Source organism: Chiloscyllium plagiosum, unplaced genomic scaffold (assembly GCF_037043375.1).
Source record: "Chiloscyllium plagiosum isolate Xiang-an unplaced genomic scaffold, Cpla_swu_hap1 HiC_scaffold_24, whole genome shotgun sequence".
Taxonomy (NCBI): Eukaryota; Metazoa; Chordata; class Chondrichthyes; order Orectolobiformes; family Hemiscylliidae; genus Chiloscyllium; species Chiloscyllium plagiosum.
In genome coordinates this window covers 48,190,757-48,200,274 of record NW_028270162.1, presented here as the reverse complement: position 1 = coordinate 48,200,274, position 9,518 = coordinate 48,190,757, and the positions used below count along the sequence as shown (strand labels likewise).

Genomic DNA, 9,518 nt, shown 5'->3' with positions numbered 1-9,518 from the left:
CCCATAGTCTCACTACCTGGAATACCAACTTACAGACTGGCCAAAGAACTACACGCAAGACTGAAATACCTTGTAGAAGAGTCACAGCACTCCATCCACTCCACCCAGGAATTCCTAAAAATTATCAAAAACACCAAAATAGAGGAAGACGAAGCAATGATCTCATTCGATATAACAGCACTGTTCACCTCCATCAACACCGACCTGGCAAAGGAAACACTTACCACACTTTTAGAACAGACCATCACACACACCCCAACCACCATCACTCACATTACCAACGAAAACATCATGAAGCTAGTGGACCTGTGCCTCACCACCCACTTCACTTTCAACAACATAGTCTACAAACAAACCAACGGCACACCCATGGGATCTCCGCTCTCAGGATTCATAGCAGAAGCGGTAATGCAAAGACTAGAACAAACAGCCCTACCAACCATCAAACCAAAAATCTGGGTCCACTACGTAGATGACACCTTTGTCATCACAAAACGAAACAAGATAAAAGAGACATTTAACATAATCAACAACACCCTCAGGTATAAAGTTCACCAAGGAGGAAGAAACCAACAACAAACTCTTATTCCTGGACGTCACAGTCGAAAGAAAGGACAATGGAGAACTACAAACCTGCGTATACAGAAAACCGACAAACACTGACCAAATACTTCACTACACCAGCAACCATCCCAACACACACAAACAAAGCTGTATCAGAACACTATTCCAATGAGCCACCACACACTGCAGCACTGACGAACTTCGGAAAACAGAGGAGAACCATCTGTACAACATATTCAAGAAGAACGGATACTCAAAAAATACAGTCCGCAGATTCCTCAAGAACAAACCAGGACAAGCAGACCAAACACAGCCAGAAACCCTAACCACCTTACCATACATCAAAGAAGTCTCAGAAATGACAGCCAGACTACTAAGACCCCTCGGAATCCTAGTAGCACACAAACCCACCAACACTCTCAAACATAAACTAACAAACTTAAAAGACCCAGTACATCCCATGGACAAAACCAACGTCATCTACAAAATTCCATGCAAGGACTGCCACAAACACTATGTAGGACAAACAGGAAGAAAGTTAGCCACCAGGATACACGAACACCAGCTAGCCACAAAAAGACACGACCCTCTCTCCCTCGTAGCCCTACACACTGATGAAAAAACACTGGGACAACACATCTATCCTGTGACAGGCTAAGCAAAGACATGCCAGAGAATTCCTAGAGGCCTGGCACTCCAACCATAACGCCATAAACAAACACATAGATCTAGATACCATCTATCAACCCCTCAGAAAACGAACAGGAAATGACATCACCACAAACCCCAGGAACCCCATCCAGGAGAAAGATATAAATAGAAAGCAGGAGACAACAGCTTTGCTTCACTTGGAGGTCGCCACTAATGATGTTACCTAGCCAGGTAATGAAACGTCTGGATATCAAACCTACAGCTCAGCGAGCAAACCTACACCCTAAACCTCAACCTGAGCTACAAACCTTGCCAGGATTGTTTGCTTGTCATGGATTGAAAACCCGTAGGAGTGGAAACAAGAAAACAAAAGCAGGTCTGGGGAAGGCAACAGTGTGATGGATGGATAATTTCCAGAAAATATCACTTTTGGTATTTAGAGTCAGAGATGTACAGCACAGAAACAGACCCTTCAGTCCAACTTATCCATGCCAACCAGATATCCCAACCCAATCTAGTCCCACCTGCCAATATCCCTCCAAACCCTTCCTATTCATATACCTATCCAAATGCCTTTTAAATGCTGTAATTGTACCAGCTTCCACCACATCCTCTGGTAGCTCATTCCATACACGCACCACCTCCTGCCTGAAAAAGTTGCCTCTTAGGTCTCTTTTATATCTTTCCCCTCTCACCCGAAACCTATGCCCTCTAGTTTTGGACTCCCCTACTCCAGGGAAAAGATTTTGTCTATTTATCCTATCCACGCCCCTCATAATTTTATAAACCTCTATAAGGTCACCCCTCAGCCTCTGATGCTCCAGGGAAAACAGCCCCAGCCTATTCAACCTCTCGCTATTTGATGTGCTTCATCCTAAGGAAAGGGAGATCAGAGATCAAATAAAACAAGGCACACATGGAAAGTTTCAAATAATTTATTAGGAATTTTAAATGAAATCTGAAAAAGGGTTACAGAGCCAGAGATGACATTTCTCAGATTGCAATAACTTACTGGCAAAAAAAATAGACAGAAATGTAAAAAGGATTAAAAAGCAAAAACCTCTGCCTGGCAGTACAATGCACTGGGGGAGCAAGACATTATTCACCGAACACCATTTCATTTAAAAAGAAAGACTTGCGCTCGCATAGCGCTTTTAATATCCACCGGACATCTCAAAGTGCTTCACAGCCAATGAAGTACTTTTAATGGGAGTATGGTCACTGTTGTCATGTACAAACTGTGGCAGTCAATTTGTGCACAGTAAGTTCCCACTAACAACAATGAGTTAATGCCAGATAATCTGTTTTTTTTGTGTGTGATGTTGATTGAGGGATAAACATTGGCCAGGGCACCTGGGATAACCCCCCCCCCCCCGCTCTTCTGCAAATAGTGCCATGGATCGTACACATCCGCCCGAGGGGGTGGATGGGGCCTTGCTTTAACGTCTCATCCGAAAGACGGCACCCTCTGACAGAGCAGCACTCCCTCGGTACTGCACTGGGGTGTCAGCCTTGAGTTGAGAGTTCAAGCCCTGGAGCGGAACCTGAACCCAGAACCTTGTGACCCATGAGGTGAGAGTGCTGCCAACTGAGGCCCGGCTGACAGAACAAAAAAACAACAAAATGACAAACAAAAGAAAATTGCTCCCCAAGATGCATTTTTACAAAATAGCGTTTATTGCTTTCACAAACAAGTGTTTGTTTGTAATTCCAGTAGTTTTTTTTTTAAAATTAAGAGCAAAGCTAGCAACTCTCCACAGAACTGTCAGTCTAACCACTGACATAGGACAAGTAAATGCCCCTGGAATAAACTGACAGAGAATCGCAGCATTTAATGCCCTAAAAATCTTATCATTTTAAACAGTTTTCTGTTTTGCTATTTTCTTTTCACTGTAAGCGCTAAACTGGCCTTAATCTTCTTTTAAAAAAAATCAATTCCTGATTTTTCTTTTCTTCCTCCCTCTAAAACACATTAATTAAAAAAGTATTTTACAATAATTCAATGCGACTCTTTCTGCCTGTGATTATGTCATATATTAAACGTGTCGTTAAACCCATGGGGAGGCAATGAGAAGCCTCCTCAGGTCAACTTGATTCCTCATCTTTCAAAACAAAAGGTTCTGATGTTCATGTACATGTTCTTTACTTACTCCTGCTTCTGAGAGGCTCCTTCTTCAGCAGGTTCTGAAGGGCTTGTGTTCCATTCAATGAATGGACAGTGAGGGGTTCCTTGCAAACTTCTGAAGTTATTTAATGCTGACCACCAGGGAGTGCTTGGGAACCAGCACTGGCCTTCTCTGCTCCTGAACCCCCCCCCCCACCTCACACACTGACACACCAGCAGAAACAACTACGTGAAGGAGGCTGGGGACATGGGTGGAGGAACTGGGAGATTAATAGAAAACTTAAAATGTAGTGTAAAGCGCCCCCCCCCCCCCCACCAAAAAAGGAATAACCAAAAGTCCTACCACCACTTCCCCTCCCAACAACCCCAACGTGCAAGTTTGCCCTTCACAGTAAACAGTGGTATGACTTGATTTGGCTCTACTGCCCTTGCTCAGGAAACTCCCTTCTTCTCGTATCTATAGCTGAGAAGGCATCGTTTCCCACATTACGTTACGCACGGTGACTTACTTAGCCTGTTGCTACTAAATGGAAGTTCAGGCTGTTTTACAAGAGTTTAAAATGAACAAAAACAAAAACAAAAACAGACTAAGCACATACAAGTACTACAGATAAAAACTGGGAGAGTTGACAGCTTTGTGAAGTGACCAGCTGAGGTAAAACAGTGGTAGCTAGAGCAACAACCATTCTTATCTCAAACTAGGGTCAAAAATGGAGACCTGACCTGGCCTACACAACCTTTATCGATATGTAGTGTGTGGATTTTATTACTTTGTTTTGTTTAGCAGCTTTATGACCTCTTGAGGTACCATTCATTTCCTACCAATGTCCTTCATTTAAATGAGAAGTCAAAGAAAAAAAACAATTCTACAGTAAATTAAACCCCTTACGAAGTCAACTACAGAATCTCCTGGGAAGTCAAAGGTCATCTACAGTATTGCTAAGTCTCAGGCTGTGTAGTGGCCTTAGGCCTCACCTTTTCTCAAAAAATACTACCGTACTCAAAAAAGAACCTTTTGTGCAGAAGGCAAATACAAATCCAGCTTGTTCTATTTACATATTTTACAGAAACGTTTTATCCAATTTCAGAAAAAAATACTTTTATGATTCATAGTGTTTTTTTTACCAAAATATACATTTTTGTCCTGCAGATGTTGTTTTTTTATGTTCCATGATAACTGGAATTCAGTGTTAATAGATGACATTTACAAAGAATATCAAAATAAATTGTATTTAGACAAGATTCCATTTTCTTCAGGAGTGTTTTACATTATCCTCTTTAGCTCTTACTCATTAAAAACAATATCTGGCAAAAAAAATGGTCAAATAAATGAAGAAAAATGTCCTTAGCAAAATATTCTAATACAATCACAGAACTCCCATTTTAAAATAACGCATCTAAACACTTTCAAATAAGCAACAAAAAAGACACTGCTTAAAACTGGTCGATCATTAAGCTAAAAAAAATAAAATAAAATAAATTAAACAAAAAAAAAAATCAGGAAAAACAAAAGCGTAAACTTTAAATGTTAGTGAAGGAGTGAGATGTTTTCTTCAGTTGATGGGGTGGGGTGGTCGGAGTTGAGTTTATGGTAGTAAGTCAGTGTGTGCAGTAAAATTATTAAAAAGTCGCCTGAGCTCCACCAAAACCCATGTTTTCCCCCTCCTCTTGCTGACGGGCTGGGGCCCTGGAGGAAAAGAAGAAGACAGCTGCTATTACTGGAATTAAAACTTTGACGCAAACACAAGAAAATATGTCATTTTGCTTTCAGAGGAATAAACTACAGTTTTCCTGATATCTGTTTGCCCTGTGGGGATGCAAATATATTCACCTTCAGTGAACAAGGTCCGAGAGACCCTGATGTGTTGCCGAGTGGCAACTTTAACCTCTCTGGAGCCAGAGTGCGTTGGTCCTTTCAGTGATATTGTTGAGCTTTGAAAACACTGAAACATTTTGTAAAGAGTCAGGAGAAAGAATATCAATGTGACTCAGGGTTATAGGATACCTCATAATCGGGAGGTTGAATGGGGTGTTAGGCATGTCCCAGTGACCCCAGATGCCAAAATATGCTCCCCCACCCAAAACCAATACATCTTTGTCAAAGGTGTGACACCCAGAACTGCTCATAGTAACTCCAGGTTTGAGCTAACTGAGGCCGTAGCACATCTTTTGTCCTTGACAATGGCAATGATTATATATGGGTATATATAAGGAGTACATAAGCGCCTGACTTCCAGGGGGCTGATTTGGAAAGATCCTGAATACAGACATTAGGATTGAGGCGCACAAATAACTCATTTGTTTGATGTAACACAGAGCCAGGCTTTTGGCAGCCAGCTCATTAGCGTGATTTCTACTTGCAATCTGCTTTAACCATACCCTCGATCAGAAGGGCCTAAACTGCTGCTGACTTGTGCCTCTGAAACCCAGCCACTGCTGCCAAAACCAGGCCTGCAGCAGTTAAATGGAAGGTGGATTCTGGCTCCTGGAGATGTTGACATTATTCCAAGTAGTTCAGTGAACAAACAGGTGGCTGACCATGAAAGAGAGATGGCTTCCTGGTTTTCTAACACTGCACTGGAGGTTTTGGCAGGAGTGACCTGGAATCTAGAGGGGTTAGAAGTGGGGAGATCGCTGACAGGACAACAGTAAGAAGTTTCAGAACCTCACACAAGTTATCAAGGTCTGTGAACACACCCACCAACAGGAGAAAGTGAGGTCTGCAGATGCTGGAGATCAAAGTTGAAACTTTATTGCTGGAACAGCACAGCAGGTCAGGCAGCATCCAGGGAACAGGAGATTCGACGTTTCGGGCACAGGCCTGAAGAAGGGCCTGTGCCCGAAACGTCGAATCTCCTGTTCCCTGGATGCTGCCTGACCTGCTGTGCTGTTCCAGCAATAAAGTTTCAACACCCACCAACAACCTTTGAACTGCACCATTAGCTTCATCTGCTGCTTAATCACTACCCTCACCTTATTAACCTAGCAACTATCAAACAGGACTCATATCTAATATTATTATATTCATGTTATCCTCTCACACCTGGCACTGTGCCAATCCCACACCCACATCTCTCAGCGTGCATTCACTTGGCAGCTACATCAACCCAGCATAACGTACAACGTGCACCATCACAATTCTCACATTCTTACAAGAAAGTAAACTAACAGAACAAGCTCGCCTGTAATATAAAAGCAGAAGTGTTTCTCCAGGCATTAAAATAGAGAAAGAGTAAATGAAGCTAGTGCTGGTCCTCTAATGGTATATCTGAATATGGAAAATAAGAAAATAACAAGAGGTAGAGATAAACAGCTATTTACTGAGGAACCTAGATTATCCAAACGAGATGGGCAGGCATTATTTCATTCGGATAATTGGTTAATCAATTCAATGCCTTTCCTCTGGGCTCGGAGTTTTCTGTTAAGTGTGCTCCCCGTTCAGGAAACCAGGCAGCAGCACAACGTGCATGTGAGCCCCTTCCCGCCTGCCCCCACCCCCATCCAACACAGCCCTCCCCTTTGGGGTGGTGAGTCTCTAAAAAACATACACATCTTTTTACTGCAACTTTTTGACAGGTTTCACCTTTGCCCTGGAGAGATTACCTGGAGAAGAGGGGTTTAAGGTTCACCCCTGTGTAGAATTCCAGGGAAAGTGTGGGGGCAGAGAGACAGAGAGAGGGAGAGACAAAGGGTGAGGGGGGGGGGGGGGGGGGGGGGGGGAGTCAGTCATTTGGAGACGGTGCCTGTTTAATCACTGTAAACGAAAGACACGATGACTGTTGGAAACACATCTTTGATGTAATGTTTCCATCGGGACCTTGCGATCTCCTTCGGATAATCCGATATTCGGATAATTGATATTCGGATAATTGAGGTTCCTCTGTATTTGCATCTCTCTCTACTTAAATGACTTGGAAAACTTCCCAAAGCCTTAAAAGAAGTGGTAGCGGAAATAGTTTTAAACTTCAGAAGATCTTTAGGTTCTGAAAGGGTTCTAGCCGATTAGAAAAAAGCCAATATATAACACCTTTAATCAAGAAGGGAGGGCAACAAAAAGCAGGAGACTATAAGCTGGTTAGTCAATATCTGTCTTAGGAAATTTGCTAGAATCAATTATTAAAATCATTATAGCAGGATACTTTGAAAATCTTAATATGATCAGGGCAGAGTCACCATGGCTTTGTGAAATTTATTAGCATTCTTTGAGGAAGTACCATGAAAGGTGGTTAAAGGCGAACCTGTGGGGGATCCAAGATGGCGGCGACCCAGCAAGTCTGAGTCTACAGTGCTCCTCCCAAGACTTGGGTAAAGTGGGTCACCCACCCCCACCACACTCACCAAATCATTTATAATAGTTGTTTAATTTAATTAGTTGTTTAATATTAAACTTAAAAAATCTAATCTTTAGTTAAAATGACTAAAGGGAAGGGAGCCCGCAGCTCTCAACAAGCAGGACCCCCTCCCCCACCCTCTCCAGCTGCAGCAGAGGTGTCCACAGCCACCCCAGGGGACTTACCTACAGTAACAAGCCTTGTGGAGATGATCTCCAAGCTGGATGTGAAGATCGACGCTTTATCGAGGAGTCCTGAAGTCAATGGGACTCACTCTCGGCCGCGCTGCAGAAGCACGACCGAGACATTAAAGAAATCGAGCGCCGAGTCGGAGGGGAGGAGCTAAAGGCCGCGACCTCCGAAACTACAGCGCAATCGGCTGTGGATCAGGTCCAGGCTCTCGAACAGCGAGTCCGGACCCTAGAGAATTACATTGACGACCTCGATAATTGAAATCGCCGAAAAAACATTCGTTTGCTGGGCCTTTCCGAATGGGAAGAGGAAGGGCAGCTTACAACATTCCTCCAGCAGTGGCTGCCACAGCTTTTAAATCTGGAGGCTGGATCAGGCCAGGTAAGGGTGGAATGGGCCTACCGGGTTGCAATACGCGGGCCCGGCTCGAACCAGTGCCCACGCCCGGTCCTGTTCCGGCTGCAGAGCTACAAGGAGAGGCAGATACTTCTAGAAGCCTCTAGAAATCTCGGAAAAGACTCCCAAGCTATGATCTATAAAGGATCCAAAATCATGTTATTCCAGGACTTTTCCCCGGCTCTGGTTCGAAAGAGGGAGGCATTCGACGAGGCGAAGAAGCATTTAACGGACTTAAATATTCAGTACTCCTTACGCTACCCAGCGACGTTACGCTTTAACCATGAAGGATCTGTATATAACTTTGGATCACCAGAAAAGGCTAAGGAATTCTTGGACTCTCTTAGATAAACTGTAAGACATAATGGATGTTGGTCTGCCTCCCCCCCCCCCCCACCCGCTTTGGTTTATATCCCCCCCTCTTTTTTTTTCTCTTACCTTACTGTTTAATATTATCATGGGGGGTGGGGAGAGGGATTTGATTTTCTACCCCCCCCCCCCCCCCCCCCCTTGGGGTTGTTTTCTTTTATTATTTTATGTATATATGAGGGATGTATGTATATATATAAGCTGGGGGGTTCCCTTGTTATTTTGTATTATTATATTTAATTATTATTTGTTGAGGTGGTAATTTTATAGTTAAATGTTTATATATGGTATTAACATTACCAAATATATCCAGGTGTTGGTATGGGTGGGGGTAGGGTGCTCACTGTTAACTCGAGCTTTGTATTATATTTGAATTCTCCTCATTTTATTGAGGAGTGCCTGGGTCAAGGGTGGGGCATTGGTTGGGAGAGGAAATGATGGACTTTTGGAGAGGAAGTGACACCCCCTGGGAACAAGGGGGAAAATCTCCACTTAGATACGTTTTATATTTTTTTTTATTTAGAAATAGCTTTTTATTGTATTGTTGTTGGTGTATTAGAGAGGCTTTATTTTTGTAAATTTTATATGCTCTATGCTCGGGATGTTCTGGATAGGGTTCCCCCTCCCAGGGGTCTTGGATTGGCCCAGATGATTATGGTTGATCAGTCGGTTAAGTGGTGCACCTGGAATGTCAAGGGGAGTAATTCGCCAGTCAAAAGGAAGAAAATATTATCAAATCTTAAGAAGGAAAGAGTTGATATAGCTCTCCTACAGGAGACACACCTGTCAGATAAAGAACACTTGAAATTACGACAGGGCGGATTTGATCAGGCCTTTTTTTCTTCTTTTAGCTCAAAAAGCAGGGGAGTTGTTATTCTTGTTCGAAAGAA

General features: G+C 43.1%; 1 protein-coding gene across 4 annotated transcripts in view; it reads right to left on the bottom strand.

The window, feature by feature from the left end:
* Window positions 1–2,134: 2,134 nt before the first annotated feature.
* The window catches only part of LOC122562785 (RNA-binding protein Musashi homolog 1-like), a 156,975-nt gene continuing 149,591 nt past the window's right edge, over window positions 2,135–9,518 (bottom strand). For all 4 annotated transcript variants that reach the window (XM_043715965.2, XM_088000138.1, XM_088000139.1 and 1 more), the window contains one exon: window positions 2,135–5,027. The gene's annotated coding sequence lies outside the window, so the exon portion shown is untranslated. The remainder of the gene's footprint in view (window positions 5,028–9,518) is intronic.